This window comes from Sus scrofa, chromosome 16 (genome assembly GCF_000003025.6).
Source record: "Sus scrofa isolate TJ Tabasco breed Duroc chromosome 16, Sscrofa11.1, whole genome shotgun sequence".
In the NCBI taxonomy this organism is placed as follows: domain Eukaryota; kingdom Metazoa; phylum Chordata; class Mammalia; order Artiodactyla; family Suidae; genus Sus; species Sus scrofa.
In genome coordinates this window covers 28,330,823-28,354,514 of record NC_010458.4, presented here as the reverse complement: position 1 = coordinate 28,354,514, position 23,692 = coordinate 28,330,823, and the positions used below count along the sequence as shown (strand labels likewise).

At 37.5% G+C, this 23,692-nt stretch overlaps 1 pseudogene; it reads left to right on the top strand.

Moving 5' to 3' along the window:
- Positions 4,239 to 23,384, top strand: LOC110257340 (annotated as a pseudogene).

Below are 23,692 nucleotides of genomic sequence, written 5' to 3'. Positions count from 1 at the left end.
CCATTTCTGAGATCTTTCTTTTTCCCTCCACAGAAGTCCTCTCAATTGTCACACTGACAAGTCAACCTTTTTCTGATGTCCCTAAGTGCCGGCACTACCAAGGACTCAGATAAGAACTGGAGATGAGTGACTGGGTTAACTGATAAAATTGCTAATTAAAGCCTTGTTTTCAACACTCCTGAAAGATTAACCAACTGGACTAAATTTTAGAACACAAAGGAAGCTTTACTTTTAACAATGTATACTGTTGGTAAACAAAAAGCTTTAACAATTTCAAAGAAAGTAATGTCAAGAAATTTCCAAAGACCTTTTTCCCTCCAGAGAGGTATACAAACAGGACAATTTAGTCAAAGCTTCTTAAGGGTTTCCTTCCTTGTGAACACTGCTGTGTGGCAGGCAAGCACAGAAGTTGATCAATTGAATATTTATATATCATTGTGCTGACACAATAAAAGCAACACAAATATAGCAGTGCAATTTCCTTTCAAAAAAAATAATCATTTCCGTTTTCAAACTTGTGAGAAACAAAAAAAAAATTATATTTCTGACTTTCTCAGTAAGATACTGTCAGAGACATAGCACAATGTGATAGCTTATGGTATGGATTAAGCATCCAAAAGCCTGGCCTTGGATTCTACTTCTGCCATTTCCTAGCTGGGTAACCTTGAGCTGTTGCTTAACTTCTCTATGGATCAATTATCCCATCTAAAAAACTGGAGTGATAATAATAGCACCTACCTAATAGGGTTGTAATGACGGTAAAATGAATTAAATATATCCAGTGTTTAGAATAGTATGAGACACATAATCACATAAGAAGTGTGTCATTATTACTATGAGTCCATAAACAAATATGACCTTTAAGTGTCAGAACATAAGATTTAATTCCCCTATGTGTATGTGTATTATAATGAAAGATAGCTCCTCAGAGACTTTCAACACCATCCCATACTTGAAATAATTTGACCACACCAAGAATATCTTCATCTGTAAAATGAATTTCTTGTACAATATGACTGCTAAACTTTCTTCCTGCTCAAATGATCACCATCCTTAAATATGGAACTCCTGACTTCCTTGGCCCATTGGGCTAATTATCATCCTCTAGTTATTACTTTCCCACTGTGTTATAAATCTACCAAGTGCCTAACCCCAAATATGAATGTCACCCACTCTGCTGAGAAAAGGTCACATAAAATTATCTCTCATGGAGTTTGTCTTTATTTTAATCTTGTAAAAAGAAGTGAGTTCATTTTCCCTAAGGGTCCTTCTTTTCTCAGAACCAGTCAATCACTCCAGTCACATACATGTGGCATATGGATAGTGTGGGGAAAGAAAAATGGGGTGTGGATGGGCAGGAGAGTTAAAAAGAGGGAATAAACAGTCTCACCCAGTTTTCCCTTGCCTGTTGCCCTCTCAGAGAGTGAAAGACCATTAAAATGTGACCATCTTTGATATCACTTCTAATAGGGCTAGAACCAGGACTTTTGCAGGTCAAATGTGGGGTGTTTAGACTGTATTAAAACATGAGGTTCTGGTAACATCAAAGGCTACCCGTGGGTGGTTTAGGCCAGTATGAGGTCACCACTGCCCTCAATTGTAATAGGTGTGGAGACACTGTGTACCTGAGAAATGGCGGTGTTTGCTTTTCTCCTGCTGATAAATGTGGAGCTGGGAGAGGAAATGCTTTTGTGTGCTTGAGGAATGATCTACTGTAGAAGGTTTAAAGGCAACAGGTATCAAGTTGGGGTTACAGGGGCAACTTTTTGAAGAGATGTCTGTTATTCTCAGAAGAAGAGCAAGGACAGACATTGTTAAGAAAGGCTTCCTGCTGAACCATCAAATTTAAAATAAAGGCAATGTAATTCTGGCAATAGGTAATTTGGATGATATCAAAGAAGGACATAAAATATGAGGGTAATTTAACTTCGTTTTACTTTTTTATATTTAAATTTTTTGTCTTACATTAGTTCCACAACAGTCATCCAATATATTTTCTTTTAATTGCAATAACATAAAGTAGAGATAAGAAAACTTTGCATAGTCTCTCCTAGCCTATGGGACAGGTACTAAAAAATAATGTATTTATTTACTGTTTATTTATATTATATGTATTTATTATAAATAAATCTATTTACCTATCATGGTTTTTAAAAGTTTTAGCATAATATTCTAAAAATATCCCTACTAAAATTAGGGATTTTTTCCATGAAAGAGATATCGAGACATTCCTAACCATTTTTCAGAGCAAAAGGTAATACTGTATCCATGGAAAATGGATAATAAATAAATATTTGACTTCTAATATATAGGGCAGTCCAATTATAACAAGAAAAGAAGCCAAGAAGGCGATCAAGATGGCAGAGGAGTAATACGTGGTAAACACCTTCTCAAACAAACACGTCAAAAAAAAAAAAAAAAAAAAAAAAAAAAAAAACCTACCTACATGTAGAATGATTCTCACAGAACATTTACTGAATGCTGGCAAAATACCTTAAACCTCTTCACATAACTGGGTAGAACAAAAGGGAAAAGAGAGAGAGAGAGAGAAAACAGAATCAGAATGGTACTAGCACTCCTGAAAGGAAGTTGTGAAAGAGGAAAGGAACTCACACCCTGAGAAGCCACCTAACTAATGGGGAGATCAGCCAAGACAGAGGGACCTCAAAGCCTCAGAGAAAAACATAGCAGCTGGATGAAGGAGGGTAAAGCAGAGAGAGAGAGCCACACAGACCATGGGTACTATCTCCTGGGACACCACAGCCTGAGGTGCTTGGAAATAGGCTGGGCGCTGAGACTCAGGCTCTGGAGGTCAGTTATGGGGAGAGGACTAGGGTTGGCTCTGTGTAGACAGCCTGAGAGGCTAGGGAGCAGTGTGCCAAGGCACCTCCTCCCAGGTTCCTCCTCTGCTCCCCACTAAACTCATTCTAAAAGAAATACTAAAAGGACACTTCTAAACAAAAAGGAAGTAAGAAGAAATAGGATGGAGGAAATTACAACTGGAAAGTAATCACTTAAATAAGCCAGTATACAGAAATAAAAGAAAAAAAAGAAATCCTATTGTGAAAGCAACAATAAACACAGGAAACAGCAAAGGGATAAACATGAAGATGTTAAAAAGGACATCAAAATCATAATGTGGGGAAGGAAAGTAAGAAAATCAAGACTTTTTTTTTGAGCCTATATGACTATCAGGCTAAAGCAAGAAGATATATGAAGGGGTTAACATACCTGAAAAACAGGGCAACCACAAATCAAAACCAAACAATATATTAACATAAACTAAAAAGGAGACACAAGCATAAAATAAAAGGAAATAATCCAACCAAAAAAAGAAAGCAACAAAGGAGAAATATAGAACCAACTGGAAAACAAGGTTTAAAATAGCAATAAATACATATTTATCAATAATTACCTTAAATGTCAATGGACTGAATGCTCCAATCAAAAGACACAGAGTGGCAGACTGCATTAAAAATCAAGAGCCTACAATATGCTGCCTACAAGAGATTCACCTTAGGGCAAATAACACATATAAATTGAAAATGAGGGGATGGAAAAAGGTATTTCATGCAAATGGAAAAGACAGGAAGGCAGGAGTTGCAATACCCATAATAGACGTAATAGACTTTAAAATGAAGGCCATAAAGAAATATGAATAAGGACCCTATTTAATGGTAAAAGGATCAATTCAAGAAGAGACTATTATACTCATCAATATATATGTCCCTAATATAGGAGCACCCAAGTACATACAACAAATACTAGCAGACATAAAAGGACAAATTGATGGGAATACAATAATAGTAGGAGACTTTAGCACCCATTCACATCAATGGACAGATGCTCTAGACAGAAAATTAATAAGACAACAGAGATCCTAAATGAAACAATAGAAAAGTTAGACTTAATTGACATTTTTAGGATATAGCAACCAAAAAAATCAGAATATACATTCCCTTCAGATGCACATGGGACAGTCTCAAGGATTGACCACATACTGGGACACAATACTAACCTCAACAAATTTCAGAGCATAGAAATTATTTCAAGTATCTTCTCTGACCACAATGGCATGAAGCTAGAAATCAACCACAGAAAAGGAATGAAAAAAAAAAAAAACTGACTCCACAGAGACTACACAACATGCTACTAAAAAACTAATGGGTCAACAAGGAAATCAAAAGGGAAATTAAAAAATATCTTGAGACAAATAATGAAAATACAATTTAAAATCTATGGGGGATGCTGCAAAAACAGTTCTTACAGGAAAGTTCATAGGAATACAGGCCTTCCTCAAAGAAGAAGAAAAATCTCAAGTCAACAATTTAACTGACCAGCTAAAAGAATTAGAAAAAGAAGAACGAACAAAACTAAAAGTCAATAGGAGTAAGGAAATCATAGAGGTCAGAGAGGAAGTCAATAAAATAGAGAGTCACAAAATGATAGAAAAAAGTAAACAAAACCAAGAGTTGATTCTTTGAAAGGATAAACAAAATTAACAAACCTCTGGCCAGGCTCACCAAGAAGAGGAGAGAAATAACTCAAATAAACAAAATAAGAAATGAAAAAGGAGAAATTTCAACAGATACTGCTAGAAATACAAAACACCATAAGAGAATACTATGAACAATTATATGCCAACAAATTTGAAAACCCAAAAGAAATGTACAACTTTCTTGAGATATACAGCCTGCCAAAAAATGAATCAAGAAGAATAGATCAATTAAACAGTCCAATCACTAGAAGTGAAATTGAATATATAATTAAAAAACACTCCCTACAAACAAAAGTTAAGGACCAGATGGCTTCACAGGTAAATTCTACCAAAGAAGAACTTATACCCATCATTCTTAAGCTTTTCCAAGATGTTGAATAAGGAACAATCCCAAGGACATTCTATGAAGCCACCATCACCCTAATACCAAAACCAGACAAAGATACTACCAAAAAAGAAAATTATAGGCCAATATCTTTGATGAATATAGACACAAAAATTCACAATAAAATTTTAGAAAACTGAATCCAACAACATATAAAAAGATCATATACCACAACCAAGTGGAATTCATTCTAGGATAAAAAGGATGGCTCAACATATGCAAATTAATCAACATTGCATACCACATTTACAAAAGAAAATTCACATGATGGAGGATGATATAAGAAAAAGAATGTATATATGTATATGTGACTGGGTCACTTTGCTTTACAGTAGAAAACTGAAAGAATACTGTAAACCAACTATAATGGAAAAAAATAAAATCATTTAAAAAATAATAAAATAAAATAAAAATAAATGCAATGATTAAAAAAAAGAAAGTCAAAAACCACATGATAATCTCAAAAGATGCAGGAAAAGCATCTGACAAAATCTAACATCTATTAATGATAAAAAAAACCTCTTAACCAAAGTGAGTATCAAAGAAACATACCTTAACATAATAAAGCCATTTATGACAAACCCACAGCCAATATAATACTCAATGGAGAAATGCTGAAAATATCCCTGCTCAAATGTGGAACAAGACAAGGATGCCCACTCTCACCACTTTTATTCAATATAGTAATTGGAAGTCCTAGCCACAACAATCAGACAAACAAAAGAAATAAAATGTATCCAAATTGGAAGACAAGAGGTAAAATTTTCATACTATATATAGAAAACCCTAAGCACTGCTCATAAAAACTACTGGAACTGATCAATGAATTCAGAAAAGTATCAGGATACAAGATGCAACATTCAAAATCAGTTGCATCTCTGTATACTAACAATGAAATATTAGAAAAGGAATGTAAAAATACAATACCTTTTAAAATCACAGCCAAAAAAATTAAATACTTAGGAATAAACCTGACCAAGGAGGTGAAAAACTTATATGGTGAGAACTATAAAGTATTAATCAAGGAAATTAAAGAGGATTCAAAGAAATGGAAAGATATTCCATGCTCCTGGAATGGAAGAATTAGTATCATTAAAATGGCCATACTACCCAAAGCAATCTACAGAGTCAATGCAATCCCTATCAAATTATTCATGACATTTTTCACAGGGCCAAAACAAACAATCCAAAATTTATATGGAACTATAAAAGGCCCAGAATTGCCAAAACAATGAGGAACAAAAACCAAACAGGAAGTATAACTCTCCCTGACTTCAGACAATACTACAAAGCTACAGTAATCAAGAAAGTGTGGTACTGGTACAAAAACAGACATACAGACCAACGGAACAGATAGAGAACCCAGAAATAAAACCAGACACCTATGGTCAATTAATCTTTGACAAAGGAGACAAGAATATAAAATGAGAAAAGGACAATCTCTTCAGCAAATGGTTTTGGGAAAACTGGAGAGCTGCATGTAAATCAATGAAACTAAAATACACCCTCACACCATGCACAAAAGTAAACTCAAAATGGCTTAAAGATTTAAACATAAGACAAGACACCATAAAACTCCTAGAAGAAAACATAGGGGAAGCATTCTCTAACATCAACCATACAAATATTTTCTTAGGTCAGTATCCCAAAGCAACAGAAATAAAAGCAAAAATAAACCAATTGGACCTAATTAATCTTAAAAGCTTTCACACAGCAAAGGAAACCATAAAAAAAAAGACAACCTATGAAATGGGAGAAACAGTTTCAAAAGATTGCAACCCACAAGGGTTTAATCTCCAAAATATATAAACAGTTCAACTCAACAGCAAAAAAAACCAAAAATCCAGTTGAAAAATGGGCAGACGACCTGAATAGACATTTCTCCAAAGAAAACAAATGGATAGCCAACAGGCACATTAAAAAATGCTCAACATCACTAATTATTAGAGAAATGTAAATCAAAACTACAATGAGGTACCACTTCATACTAGTCAGAATGACCACCATTAGTAAGCCTGCAAATAACAAATGCTGGAGACGGTGTGGAGAAAAGGGAATCCTCCTACACTGTTGGTAGGAATGTAAACTGGTACAACCACTATGGAAAACAGTATGGAGATAGCTCAGAAAACTAAATGTAGAACTACCATATGACCCAGCAATCCCACTCCTAGCCATATATCCAGACAAAATTTTGATTGAAAAAGATAAATGCACCCCCTATGTTCACTGTAGCACTATTCACAATAGCCAAGACATGGAAACTAAATTTCCATCAACAGAAGAATGGATTAAGATGTGGTACATATATACACAATGGAATACTACTCGTCCATAAAAAAGAATGAAATAATGCCAGTTGCAGCAACATGGGTGGAACTAGAGGCTCTAGTACTAAGTGAAGTCAGAAAGAGAAAGACAGATACCATATGATATCACTTGTATCTGGAATCTAATATATGGTACAAATAAACATATCTACAGCAAAGAAACAAACTTATGGACATGAAGAAGTCTTGTGGTTGCCAAGGAGGAGGGAGAGGGAGTGCGATGGACTGGGAGTTTGGAGTTAAGAGATGAAAAGTTTTGCATTTGGGAGTGGGTAAGCAAAGAGATCCTGCTGTACAGCAAAGGGAATTATACAATCACTTTGTGATGGAACATGATGGGGGATAATGTGAGAAAAAGAATGTGTGTGTGTGTGTGTATATATAATATATATAATTGAGTCACTTTGCTGTACAGCAGAAATTGACAGAACACTGTAAATCAACTATAATTTTAAAAAATTTTTTAAAAGAAAAAAAGCCAAGCAGAGGTCAATCAAATCAGAGGAAACCAAGAGAGATGGACCAGACTGTAAAGGACTAGTTCAAGGAAGTGCCACCTCCATCTGTTGCAGTTTGGGCTTGGTGTCATTCTCATCCTCTCCCAGAAACTCATTCATTAGGAACTTCACCTGAGACAGTTCATTCCCTAATTCTCGGGCTCTACTGAAGTCTATTAGTACTTACCAGTCTCACTGGGGCTTAAGAATTACCTTGAAAGTGTGCCTTCTCTGTTTTAACTCCCCAACTAATTTGTAATTCCAGAAAGTACCTTACTTCTCACTGTTTCATCCCACATGCATCTAGAGCAACATTATGAAAGAGAAACTTATTCATTATTGGTTGAAGTAGAAATGGGGTCTTCAACTGATGGGAAGGAAAGAGTAATACAGGAAAACTTCACTCTTCTCCAGTACTAGCCTTTTCTGCATCTTCTCAGTGGACTAAAAACACACACAGACATTTCATTTCTAACTATGTTATACATTTTAGGGGAAAAAATCATTTTCTGCTTGACTCAGGTCCAATTTCCATTGTGATTTTTGCCCTCCAGAAATAAACATCGTGGTCAGGATGTCTGCTCAGCATCCTTCTGGCCCAACAAAAGGGTGGTTTCCAATGAAATGCAAGTGCTCTGGTGAGACTGTGTGGGCCCCAGTGGCTGCAAACTCATGAACCACGGGTTTTTTAACCACTGGCAGGATTTCAAACCACTAAACTGAATGACAAGTCCCTCAAACAGCTGTCACTTAAGATTCCTGGGTTTCCATGAAAGGCCAGCAGTACTTGTAATTACTCCCCTCTAGCACCCTTTCCCTAAACACAGCACACAGCATTGGCAACGATTCTCAATAAAATAACCAATCTGAATATGGGAGGATGAAGCAAGCATCAAACAACTGACAGAAAAAAAACAAAGAAGTCCTCGGTTTTCTTTCTTTTTATTTTTTGTTAAAAAATTTTTAGTTACAAGAAAACCCTAACATCTAAAAACAATTACCGCTCTTAATGCCCCCCTAATCTGAATCTCCTTCCATCTTTCATTGAATTCCAGAACTGAAACTCACAACCCACTGATTTCAAATCTAGTAAATAATCATACTTTAAAATGCGGAGTCATACTTTCTTTCACCTTCACATCTTCCTTTTCTTACTATATCCCCCTAGCTCTCACCTAATCTGATGCACTTTCTGATCCAGTTATTCACTCACGGCACCCTTAGAGTAAGCCTCCACTCCTTCTAATTTCCTCCATGCCCTTTTTCTTATTCACATGGTCCCTCTGATGCCAATACCTAATCTCCCCAATCTGTCTCTCCCTTTCTGTTCTATTGAAGTCCTATTCAATCAGGAACAAAGTCCTAGCTTCTTTATAGGCTCAGGCTTGTTTTTGATTGGTCTTTCCAACACCTACTCTTATATGTACCCAGGCCATCATCCAAGGATACAACAAGGCCAATGGCTACATAGCCATTCTTGAATAATTCATTCAGGGGTTTGTTATAAAAGTTCCTATTTCCTCCCAAACACTGTTCCCAAACCATTTTTCTGTAAATCTCTTTTCTCAAGGGAAATCTTCCATTTCCACCACCTTTTCCTCACCCTCTTTTCCATCAAATACCAGTTTCTAGAATACTCTCATCTCTTTTTGCTATATCTACCACTTACTCATAATTCTCCTTTCTACCCTGCCATCAGTCTTCATTCTTAGGGACTTTAACATACAGACTGATAATGATTCCAATGCCCACTGCCTAATTTCTAGAAAGATTGGTAAGATTTAGATATGCAGAGATTAAGGAAGGGACTATGTTCCAAGAAGTGAGATCTGTATGAGAAAAGACAAGGAAGTTCAAGTGTGTTTAGTATTTGGTGGAAATGGGAATGCAGGGTTACCTTAGAAATGTTGCAGGTTCAATTCCAGACTACCACAATAAAGCAAATATCACAATAAAACAAGTCACACAAATTTTTCAGTTTCCCATTATTTATGAAAGTTATAGTTACACAATGCTGTAGTCTATCAAGTTTGAAATAGCATTATATCTAAACAAACAATTACATACCTTTAATTTAACTGCTAAAAAATCATCTGAGCCTTCATCAAGTCATCATCTCTTTTTTTGTACAGGGTCTTACCTCAATGTTGATGGCTGCTGACTGATCAAGACGGTGGTAGCTGAAGGTTAAGGTGGCTGTGGCAATTCTTTAAAATGATACAGTAAGTTTGCTGCATGGTAAATTTGTTAAGATGCTGTTTGAAAGCATTTACTCACAACAGAATTTCTTTCAAAACTGGAGTCAATCCTCTCAAACCCTGCCACACTTTATTAACTAAGCTTATGTAATATTCTTTTTTAAATTTTATTTATTTATTTACTGTTATTTCCCCAATACAATTTTTTTCCTACTGTACAGCATGGTGACCCAGTTACACAGACATGTATATTCTTTTTTCTCCCATTATCATGCTCCATCATAAGTGACTAAACATAGTTCCCAGTGCTACACAGCAGGATCTCATTGCTAATCCATTCCAAAAGCAATAGTTTGCATCTATTAACCCCAAGCTCCCAATCCATCCCACTCCCTCCTCCTCCCCCTTGGCAACCACAAGTCTATTCTCCAAGTTCACAATTTTCTTTTCTGTGGAAAGGTTCATTTATCCATATATTAGATTCCAGATAAGTAATATCATATGGTATTTGTCTTTCTCTTTCTGACTTACTTCACTCAGTATGAGAGTCTCTACTTCCAACCATGTTGCTGCAAATGGTATTATTTTGTTCTTTTTTATGGCTGAGTGTACTATTCTAAATTCTTTGTTGTCATTTCAACTACTTCATAGTATCTCAAGACATCTTCTTTACTCATCCATAAGAAGTGACTTCTCATCCACTAGGGTTTCATCATCATGAGATGCAGAAATTCAGTTACCCTTTCAGGCTCCACTTTTAATTCTAGTTCTTTGGCAATTTTCACTATATCTGCAGTCACTTCTTCCACTGAAGTCTTGAACCCTTCCAAGTCACCCGTAAGGGTCAGAATCAACTTCTTTCAAACTCCTATTAATGTCAATATTTTACCTCTTCCCATGAATCATGAATGTTCTTAATGCCATCTGGAATTATGTATCTTTTCCAGGTTTTCATTTTACTTTGCCAAGATCTATCAGAGGAATCACTATCTATGGCAGCTATAACCTTAAAAATGCATTTTTAAGTAATAAGATTTGAAAATTGATTTTTCTTACTGATCCATGGGCTACAAAATGGGTGTTGTGTTGGCAGGCATGAAAACATTAATCTGTTCAGGCATGAAAACATTAATCTGTTGTATATCTCCATCAGATCTCTTAGGTCACCAAATGCATTGTCAATGAGCAATAATGTTTCAAAAGGAATCTTTTTTTCTGAGCAGTAGGTCTCAGAAGTGAGCTTATAATATTTAATAAGCCATTTTGGAAACTGATGGGCTGTCATCTACACACTGTAATTCTATTTATAGAGCATGAGCAGAGTGGATTTAAAATAATTTTTAAGGGCCCTGGGATCTTCAGAATGGTAAATAAGTACTGGCTTCAACTTAAAGTCACCAGCTGCATTATCCCCTAACAAGAAAGTCAGCCTGTCCTTCACAGCTCTGAAGCTAGGCATTGACTTCTCTGTAGCTACGAAAGTCCTACACGGCATCTCATTTCAATATAAAAGTTTTGTCTCCATTGAAAGTCTGTTATTTAGCCACCTTCATGAATGACCTTAGTTAGATCTTCTGGTTAACTTGTTGGAGTTTCTTCATCAGCACTTGCTGCTTCACCTTGTACTTTGATGTTATGGAGACAGCTTCTTTCCTTCAACTTCATGAACCAACCTCTGCTAGCTTCAAGCTTTTTCTTCTGCAGCTTCCTCACCTCTCTGTTTTCAGAGTATTAAAGAGAATTAGGGTCTAGCTCTGGATTAGGCTGTAGCTTAAAGGATATTGTGGATGATTTGATCTTCTATACAAACCACTAAATATTTCTCCATGTCAGTGGTAAAGCTGTTTTGCTTTCTTATCATTCATGTGTGGAGTAGCACCTTTAAGTTTCATGAACTTTTCCTTAGCATTCATAGGTTAGGTAACTGTTTGGTATAAGAGGCCTAGCTTTTGGCATATCTTAGCTTTTGACAGGCGTTTCTCACTAAGCTTAATCATATACAGCTTCTGATTTAAAATTATATGTAGGAGTTCCCGTTGTGGTGCAGTGGTTAACGAATCCGACTAGGAACCACGAGGTTGCGGGTTCGGTCCCTGCCTTGCTCAGTGGGTTAACGATCTGGCGTTGCCGTGGGCTGTGGTGTAGGTTGCAGACACGGCTCGGATCCTGCGTTGCTGTGGCTCTGGCGTAGGCTGGCAGCTACAGCTCCGATTAGACCCCTAGCCTGGGAACCTCCATATGCCGCGGAAGCGGCCCAAAGAAATAGCAAAAAGACCAAAAAATAATAATAATAATAAAATAAAATAAAATTATATGCAATTCTTCATTTTACTTTAACTTAGATGCCGTTGCAAGGATATTCATTGGCCTAATTTTGACATTTTTTATGTCTCGGAATGAGGGGCAGAGGAGAGGATGAGAGATGGGGGAAGTGCTCATCAGTGGAGCAGTCAGAAAACACATATTGATTAAGTTTGCCACCTTATATAGACACAGTTCATGGCACCCCAAAACAATTACAACAGTAACATCAAAGATCACTATCACAGATCACCATAACAAATAATATTAATGAAGAAATTTGAAATACTACAAAAATTATCAAACTACTGCACAGAGGCATGAAGTAAGCAAATGCTGTTGGGAAAATGGCACCAACAGACTTGCTCAACAGTATTGCCACAAACTTTCAACTTGTAAAAAATGCAGTATCTGTGCAGAGCGATCAAGCAGAGTACAGTGAAATAGGTATGCCTATAATACAGTTTTCCTAAATGATACAGAAGACAGGGAAGTGGAGGGAGATAAGAGTCAAAGAGAAACTGATCAGCTCTTCATATTTATATGCACCTTCATTAAGGCAGAGGCACCTCTGAGTCCATTTTTAATTCCCTACATTATCTAGTAAGATCTTCAAGAAGTGTTTTCTAAGTGAAACCCAATCATCTGTTGTCCAGCAAAAAAGTACTGTGAAGCAGAAATTTTCGACAAGACCTTTTTTTTTAAAGTTATCCCCAACTTGCATGACACCCTGTGCTTCTAATAGAAAGTTAATTAGACAAAACATTCTCTACAAGACTCATTTTTAAGATTAGAGAGTGTGCCCACTGGTCCACTCTTTAGTTAGAAGTTACTAAACTTTCAAAGACTTTTACTTCTCATAACTCAGGGTCTTCACTTTGCGTATTATCTAAATCCAAAATAAGCTACTTCTTACTATTCACAAATATGGTCTATGCCCATTTGAATTTCTCACCAATCAAGATGCTTTGCTTCAAACTGTGTTCTATTTTGTTCTTACATCACTACTGAACTTTGAAATTCCCCATGATCAAATCATTAATAATTACTCCTTAAAATTTTCTCATAACTTTCTCATCTACGTCACCAAAATGTTCCAATGTTTTACTCATGAAGATAAAATGCTTCCTCTTAATATTCCATACAAAACCAATAATTTGTTTTTCCATTATATTTATTGCTGACATAACACAAATGCCTCTCTGAAGACCACAGCTTAGTCAAATTACAGAAGTTTCCATCTCAAATAGGTTGCCCAGTGGTCACCCATAATTTAAAGGTAAATCATCTCAACAGTGAAAGGAATCTCACTTCTCTTTTAGATATCAGTTGGGTAAATCTATTCTGGAATAATCTCTGTGTCGAAGTCACAGAATCTGACAGACTCCTTCTGGGAGATAATGTGGTAAGTACAGTAGAAACAGTCTTGGACAAGGACCCAAAATACATGGCTTTTAGTTAAGTTGATACACATGGTTTCACAAATAAAAATGCTCTAAGGGTACCACAGAGCAGAAATCTGAAATCATGACTCTGCTAGAAAATTAAGAACACATGATTGCTGTAGCTCTCATTCCAGCATTCATATTTACTACCTCTGAGATTTTGCACAATTTATGTCACCATTCCCCTATCTTATCTGTACAGTGGAAATCATATCTACCTTAGGACCCAGAGCACCTGTTATCCTAACACAGGAAATGAGGGTTTCCTCTCATTCCTCTTTGTGACTGTCCTAGCTCACACTGGCAAAAATTGGACTACTCCACTCCCTACCTCTCAAAGTAACATATAAATACTGTCTTAGACTAGCTTTGCACTCTTGGATCTCTCTTTGGCTCTCCCCCGACCCCTCCTTTCTTTCTTTGCCACTTTTTCTTCTTCATTTGCTCCCTTGTCAATCTTCTTCTGAAGGATGAGCTGAACATCAGCTGGGCCTTTCTCATTCATAAGCACATGGCAATGGAAAATATCACCAGTGTTCTATTTTTCTTGCTAAAAGACTTAACTTTTTACTAGTTCGCTCAAAGAAAAGCAACAAATTAACCCAGGCTAGACTCATGTTTTCTGTCTACAATGTTCCCATAAAATTCACAGTCTGCATGGTTTTCTTTAATGCCTCATCCAAAACTTTCCCATTCTGAAATACTATCTAGTTATTTCCTTTGTGTAAGTTCCCAAGTTAAAACTACAACCTGCATTTCTATGGACAAAATTAATATTACTTTAAAATTTTTGAGCATCAAGTCATCTTCCACAAGGCAAGGATTATTTATAGTTAGTCTATACAGGCTTTGAAAGCCTGTTTTAGTAAGTGAACTGTTGTTACTGGGCATTTATTTACTTAAGACATTTTTGCCATTATAAATGTCTCAAAAATAAGATACAAACATTGGACACAGTAAAACTGTACTTATCTTCTCACGTGATCCTAGGTTCTCTGATTTCCTTTCTTTGTGCTCACTACACTGGGAAATTAATATGATCACATCTCTTGAACCACTGGTGGAAGTACACAATGGCTTTCAAATATTAGTTTAAAGATCAGCCTTAAATTAAAATTATTAGTAATTTTTATTATTCACTGTCTCTCTTAAATATCACATCTTGAATATGAAGAAATTTCTTTCTCCATAAGTTATCACTTCTTACATTCTCTATGACCTTGAATGACATTATCAACCTCTTAATCCCACCAGCTCAAAGATTACAGTGGATACTACTTCAATCTTTAATCTTCTTAGTCAAGAAGGGAGCCATTCCTGGAATTAAGATCAGGTTATAAAACCCACCCTATCACCCCTAGAATAAATTCCTTACCATGGAGTACAAAGTCCAAGATCCGAAGTGATATGGGTTCTGCATGTTTCTCTGGCCTCATCTCCTTACCATTCATTACTGTAACCCCAGTGACACTATCCTCCTTTCCTTCCCATACTATGGATGGCTATCTCCTTGTTATGCAAGCCTCAGCCAAAATGTCACCTTCTAAAAGAGAATTTCTCTGCCATTTGACCTCTTGCCAACCTGTGGTTTCATCAGCTGCTTCTATTTTTGTCAGAAAACTCATTTTGTTTACTTGTTGACTGTCTTCCCCAAAGGCGCACTCGCCACACATACACACATACACAAACACACACATTTGAATGCAGTCCACAAGAGTGAGAGGTTGTTTTATCCTCAGTTGTTTTCTAAGTACCCACTAAACCTAATGGAGAAAACCCCAGGTCACATTATTTCCTCCCAGGATACTCTGTACTTTGTCTTTACATTCTCTCACCACACAGCATTCTATCAGGTTCTGTCTACCACCACAGACTGTAAGTTCAAAGAGAATATGAAATCCCTCTGTCCCATTGACCACTACTTCTCCACAACCCAGAATCAGATTTGACATAACAGGCACTCAATAAATATTTGGGGGAGGGAGGGAAGAAAGGAAAGGAGAGAAGGAGGGAGAGAAAGAGGGAAAGAAGGAGGGAGGGAAGGAAGGAGAGGAGAGAAGGAGAGAAGGAAAGAAGGAAAGGAAGGAAGAAAATAGTCACCTAAGACATAGAAATACCTGCCAATGAAGTATATAAGTCTCTCCCGTATGTTTAACAATACAGTCAGATGTCATTTTTATTTTCCTAGTTGAGTAAGGTGCTTTCTAATTATATTGACCACCTCAGGAAAGTCTTTGAGTCCTTCCATACCCACATATTACTTACACATAAGGTATCCTGATGCCGTGTCCTCAATGTTTGGACAGAAAATGCACAGCTGACCCAGAGGTTGCCATTTGGAGACTGGCTAACAGATGGTGAGATAATCTCAGTGAGAACTCAGCCCATTGCGGGGACTAGGAAAGCATTCTATAATAGATGGTGATTAACTGATCTCTCTCCCTTTGGGGGAGAGATTTGAATTTAGTGTTTAAAAAAAGAGGGTCAGAGAGTAATGTCAGGAGTAGTAGATGCAGAAATAGCAAGTAATGTCCACCTAATGATGACATGTGGAATAGGTTTCTGGGGTTTGTAAGCCTCAGGGTGACAGAAGTATTAAGAACAGTATCCTAAAATATTTGTCTCCTTGAGGACTAAATGTTTGGTGGTTGAAATTGTCTCTTGCTTCCTTATTTCCCAGAGTACCATTACAATAAACTCCATTAAGTAAGGTAATCTGAGCTTGTCTCTTTCTCTTAGAAGTTAAAAGAACCTAAAAGATAAGGATTTCCTCAAGCAAGTAATGGAATAAAACATAAGAATCAAGACCAAAAAGTCAGGGAAAAAAAAAAAGCAGAGATATGGACTAAGTCTTTAGGCTATCAAGAACAAACCTCTAGTGAAAAGAACTGGTGGACAAACAACTTATAGTATTTGAGTTATTCAGAGTTATCTCTATAAGTTCTACCTGCTTGTTTGGCTATTTTTAATACTCACTTGAAGACTAAATCTTCTTTTTAAAGAGTTCTTTAAAATTTTGTTTGATGAGGTATGAGTTTACACCAGTCAGAACAGCCATCATTAAAAAGTCCACAAAAAAAAAAAAAAAACAGGAGTTCCCATTGTGGCTCAGCAGTAACGAATCCGACAAGTAACCATGAGGATGCGAGTTCAATCCCTGACCCCACTCAGTGGATTAAGGATCTGGCATTGCTGTGAGCTGTGGTGTAGGTTGCAGATGCTGCTCAGATGCTGCATTGCTGTGACTGTGACAGAGGCGGGCAGCTGCAGCTCCAATTTGACCCCTAGCCTGGGAACTTCCCATATGCCATACAGGTGGCCCTTAAAAAAAAAAAAAAAAGCTACAAAAAACAAATGCTGGAGAGGATCTGGAGAAAAGGGGCCCGTTCTCTACTGTTAGTGGGAATGTCAATTGGTGCAACCACTATGGAAAATAGTATGGAGGTTCCTTAAAACAACTAAAAATAGAGTTTCCATACAATCCAGCCATCCCATTTCTGGACCTATATCCAGAGAAAACTCAGTTCAAAAAGATATATGTACCCCAATATTCATAGTACCACTATTTATAATAGCAAAGACATGGAAGCGATCTAAATACCCATCAACAGAGGAATGGATAAAGAAGATGTGATACACATGTACAATGGATTATTACTTGGCCATAAAAAAGAATAAAATCATGACATTGGCAGCAACGTGGATGGACATAGAGATTATTATACTAAGTGAAGTAAGTCAGAGAGATAAATACCATATGATATCACTTACATGCAGAACTAAGATATGACACAAATGAACTTATTTATGAAACAGAAACAGACTCACAGATATAGAAAACAAAATTACAGTTACCAAAGGGAAAAGTGAGTAGAGCAGGGATAACATAGTAGTTTAGGATTAACAGATACAAACATGATACAACATGATGATCTGATACACATATGCAGAGTGAAATGATGACTACAACCAAGCTAATTAACATATCATCTCTTCACATACTTACTACTTTTGTGTGTGATAAGTGAACCTGAAATCTACTCTCTTAGTATATTTTTAGTGTTCAGTAGGGTATCATTAAGTATAGTCATCATGCCTGCACATTAGATCTCTAGACTTGTTCAACCTATGTAACTGCAAAATTATACCCTTTAACCAACCTCTCGGCCATTTCTGCTCTCATTCACACACACACACACATAGCACCTGATAATGCTATTTCTACTCTCTGCTTTTATAAGTTTAATTTTTTAGATTCCACATGTAACCAAGATCATATAGTCTGTGTCTTTCTCTGATTTATTTCACTTAACATAATGTCCTCCAAGCTCATTCACATTCATCTCTCATTTTATTAGACTCCTCACCAGTATCTAACACTTTCTTCCCAAAACATTATTGCTTTTGATTTGCATTTCTCTAATAATTAGTGATGATGAGCATTTTTTCACGTGCCTGGTGGCCATCCATATATACTCTTTGGAACAATGTCTATTTAGGTCTTCTACCCATTTTTTTAATTGGATTTTTTGTGTTTTTGTTGTTGAGTTGTATGAGTTATTTATATATTCTGGAGATTAAGCCCTTGTTGATTGCATCATTTGCAACTGTCTTCTCCCATTCTTTAGGTTGTCTTTTCATTTTATGATTTCCTTTGCTGTGCAAAAGCTTGTAAGTTTGTTTAGGTCCCATTTATTTATTTCTGTTTTTATTTCTATTACCTTGGGAGACTGACCTAAGAAAACATTTGTATGGTTTATGTCAAGAATGTTTCACCAACGTTCTCTTCCAGGAATTTTATGGTGGAAAATCAAAACTACAATGAGATACCACCTCACACCAATCACAATGGCTATCATTGGAGTTCCTGTTCTGGCTCAGTGGTCAACAAATCTGACTAGGAACCATGAGGTTGTGGGTTTGATCCCTGGCCTCGCTCAGTGGGTTAAGGATCCGGTGTTCCCCTGAGCTGTGGTGTAGGTCTCAGACGCAGCTCAGATACTGAGTTGCTGTGGCTCTGGTGCAGGCTGACAGCTACAGCTCCAATTAGACCCCTAGCCTGGGAAGCTCCATATGCCATGGGTGCAGCCCTATAGAAGACAAAAAGACAAAAAGACCAAAAAAAAAAAAAAGAATGACTATCATTAATAAGTCTACAAATTACAAAAGCTGGAGAGGGTGTAGAGAAAAGGGAACTCTCCTATACTATTGGTGGGAATGTAAATAAATTGGTACAACCATTATAGAAAACAGTATGCAGGGTCCTCATAAAACTAAATACATAGCTACCATATGGGAGTTCCCGTCGTGGCTCAGCAAAAATGAATCTGACTAGCATCCATGAGGATGAAGGTTCAACCCCTGGCCTCACTCAGTGGGTTAAGGATCCAGCATTGCCGTGAGCTGTGGTATAGGTTGCAGATGTGGCTGGGATCCCGAGTTGCTGTGGCTGTGGTGTAAGCCGGCAACTACAGCTCTGATTCAACTCCTATCCTGGGAACCTATGTGCTGCAGGTGTGGCTCTAAAAATACAAAAAAGACAGAAAAAAAAAGAACTACTATATGATTTAGCAATCCAACTCCTGGGCACATATCCAAAGAAAACTATAATTCAAAAAGACTTATGCATCCCTGTGTTCAACTCAGCACTATTCACAATAGCCAACACATGGAAACAACCTAAATGTCCAGCGACAGAAAAATGGATTAAGAAGATGTAATACATATATATACAATGGAATACTACTCAGCCATAAAAAATGCCATTTCCAGCAACATGGATGCAACCAGAGATTCTCATACCAAGTGAAGTAAATCAGAAAGATAAATACCATATGATATCACTTACCTGTGAAATCTAAAATATGACACAAATGAACCTATCTACAAAACAGAAACAGGGAGTTCCCATTGTGGCTCAGCATGTTAAGAACCCAACTAGTATCCATGAGAATGTGGTTCAATCCCTGGCCTTGCTCAGCGGGTTAAAGGATCCAGCATTGCTACAAGCTGTAGCATAGGTCATGGATTCGGCTCAGATCTAGTTTCTGTGGCTGTGGCATAGGCTACCAACTGCAGCTCCGATTTGCCCCTAGCTTGGGAACCTCCACATGCCTCAGTTGTGGCCCTAAAAAGACAGAAAGGAAGGTAGTAAGGAAGGGAGGGAAGAAGGGAGGGAGGAACAGACTCATAGACATACAGAACAGACTTGTGGTTGCCAAAGGGGAGGGAAGAAGGAGTGGGAAAGACTTGAAGTTTGGGGTTGGTAGAGGCTAACTAGCACATTTAGAATGGATAAGCAATGAAGTCCTGCTGTACAGCACAGGGAACTATATTCAATCTCTTGGGACAAACCATGATGGAAGATAATATAACAAAAGGAATATGTATATACGTGTGTGTGTATATGTATATATGTGTGTGTGTATATGTGTGTGTATATACATGTCTGTATGTATGTACATGTGTATATATGTGTGTGTATGTATATATGTATGTGTGTGTGTATATATCTGACTAGGTCACTTTGCTATACAGCAGAATTGGCAAACACTGTAAATAAACTATACTTTAATTTTTAAAAAGCTCTTACTTTGCCTTACTTAATATGACAGGCTCCTAGTATGTCCCCTACCTCTCTGCTCACATTCCATTTTACTTGCTTTTAACGTTTCATCAACTTCCTAATCAGCCTTTAAATGTTCTAGTTTCCAGGTCCTTCCCTCGCTAGACATTCTTCTTTCTCTGGAGCATACAACCTGGGGTCTCAATTATCTCTCATTTTTCTAACATTGTCCAAATATATTTCTATATTCAGCTAGACCACTCTCTGAACTCCTGACCATAGAACTGCTTTCTTGACATCTTTGTCTGAAGATCTCAAAGGTCCTCAGATACAACACATCCAAACTCATGATCTTCTCCTTGAAACTAGTCCTTTTCCAGTGACCTGATGTCAGTGAATGGCACCGCCATTTATCCAACTGCTTAAACCAAAAACCAAAACATTAAATACGACTCCTACTCTCCAACATCCTCTGCATCCAATATATACCTAGATGTGTTAATTTTTTTAATGTTCTAAATATCTCCTGCATACACCCACTTCCTCCATCACCACTTAATTCCAAGCTGCCCTTATCGCTCACGCGGATCCCTCCAATAACTTCCTAATTGGTCTTTCTATATCCACTGGGATCCATTCTCCCGCAAGCCACCAGAGTGGGCTTTTCCAAATGTAAATCTCATCATATCAACTCCAGCTGAACACATTACTACAGTTTCACAATTTTCGCTGGATGAAGATCAACATCTATATGACAGCTTCTACATCCATGCCTAACCTAGCCTTCTGCTATGGCTATAGCCTCACCACATATCCCTCTTTCCATCAGTTGTCATATTCTTCCTTAAGTTCCTCAAATAAGCCATGCGCCTTTCCACCTCAAAGCCTCTGCATTATACTGTCTGTTTTGCCTAAGATGCTCTTCTCTCTGTCCTTCTTATTCTTCATATTCTTTGAAGCTTAGTTCAAATTTCACCCAGGGAATTCTTTTCTAACTATTAGATGGGGAAATTGTCCTGTTATACAATCCCATAGGACTCAGTATTTTTTGAGCAGATGATAGCAGCATTCAGAATGGAATAAAAACATAGGAAAAATCACAACTCTGATGGCTCTGTATAAAGAGTTACCATAACTGCCCAGACTTTTAGGAAAAAGAGAAGGACTTTTTATCTTGTTTAAAGTCTTGTTTTCAACCTCAATTATAAGCAACTAAACCAATATTTAATCAATATGTTGTACTAATTAATAAACTTAACAGGTGAGTATTTCTTGGAAGAGTGACATAAAAAGAAATTGCCACATGAATTCTTCCTAACCAAAAGGACTTTGCCCAGAAGAAAGTTAAAGAAAAAAAAGAAATGTAGAGTCAATAGAAAAGAAATATAGAGCAGCAAAAAAAATGCCATCTACTGCAAACTTTGTTCAGCCTTGCCCAAGTCAACCAATGCCCACCTTATAGCTGAAATTTGTCATCAAAATACTTCATCAAACACACCACCATCCCAAGCTCACATTTTAATCCTCCTTTCTATTTCAGTCTTTTAAAAGCCTCAAGATCCTTAAAGAATTCATCTGTCTCCAGTTCATTTTGGTCATCCACACCCTTTTCCCCCTTCCTCATTAACCTTGCACCTTACCTCACCCAAAATTCCAGTTACATGCCCATTTCAGACATGAGGCATTGGTGGGAGGAAAAAAAAATTAGTCTTTATCATTTAAGCCAAATAGCAAAGTCCCATAAATCTATCCCACCCCAGGCCACCACTGGCCTTTCAGAGGCTGTTTACATATGCATTATGGTAACTGCTGCCAGGACACAGGGTGTGTGTGACCCACCCCCATGCCTGTTCCCAGACTCACTACAAGATATTTGGAAGGTTTTCCCTGCATCTGCTAAAACCAAATTGGAAATATCCCTGTCTATGACTTCTTTCACCTGCATGCTTTGCTTACTTATCTTTCTCTCAATACTTTTTTAAACCATTTTTTTACTGAAGTATAGTTGATTTACAATTTTGTGTTAGTTTCAGGTATACAGTAAAGTGATACATAGATACAGATAGATATAGATACACACACACACATTCTCTTTCTCTCAGTATCTCTGTCTCTCTCTCTCTCTCCCCCTCTCTTTCTCTGTCTCTCTCTCTCTCTCTCTCTCTCAGATTCTTTTCCATTATAGGAGAAGGACAAATCAGGGCCTGCCAGCTCGGGGACCAGTGCTCCCAGCTTCAAAGCAAACCAACTTTCAGCCAGACCATAGCGCCACTCAACCTGTGCCAGAATCCACAGGACACTACCCAAACCAGATAGCATTGTCACATGAGTGATGTGGAGGTGCAAGAAACCTATAATAACTTCTTCAAGGAAGTGTTCACAGAACTTTAGGAGAAATACAGGGATATTGAAGAGATGAATGTGTGTGACAACCTGGGGGAATCACCTCTTTGACAGTGTTTATGTCGAGTTTTGGTACAAGGAGGATGCAGAGCAAGCAGTGGCTGAACTCAGTAACTGCTGGTTCAACATGCAGGCTGCACATGCCAAGTTGTCTCCCATCACTAACTTCCGGGAGTCATACTGCCCACAATATGAGATGGAGAATGTATCCACAGTGGTTTCTGCAACTTCTTAGACCTGTGACCCATCTCCTGCAACTTCTAGTGGCAGCTTGATGGACGGGGACCCAGGTGCAGCTGAACCCCAAGATCCTATACCAGCCATCATCCTCAAGAAAGAAATGGACAATGGTCCCCAGACAACTGGCATGACTATTTCTGGGACCCTGACCCCCTCGCCCTCCATCCCTGGCAGGCACAGATGTTCCTGGCCAGGACCTCTCTTCAAAGCTCCCTCAACTCTCCAGCAACATCTTCTCCAGGCTCTGGATCTTCGTGATGCAATATTTGCAACACAGGGACCTTTTCTTACCGCCCCTTCCCTAATAAAGTTCTGCGCTGAAGTTTAAAAAAAAAAAAAAAGTCCATACTTCTATTACCTCAATTCAAATCACTTGCTGAGAGATTAAACCATGGGCAGAATAAGAGTAGCTAGAAAAGCAGTTCATGCCATTGATATAACGAGATATTACCCCTCCTAAAAAAATCCACTAGTCTTTTAAAAATTAATTGATCCATTCACAAAAGCAATAGGACAGAATCAATGAGAGAAGCTGTAAAATATATAAAATAATAAGGTAAATACATTTTTTTTTCTTTTTAGGGCCATACCTGCAGCATATTGAAGTTTCTGTGCTAGGAGTCAAATCAGAGCTGCAGCTGCACCACAGCCACAGAAACACAAGGATCTGAGCCACATCTGCAACCTACACTGCAACTAAGGCAACGCCAGATCCTTAACCCACCAAAAGAGGCCAGGGATCAAACCCACATCCTCATGGACACCAGTGAGGTTCTTAACCCGCTTAGCCACAAAGGGAACTCCTATGTATTTTTTTCTTAGTGGTTAAT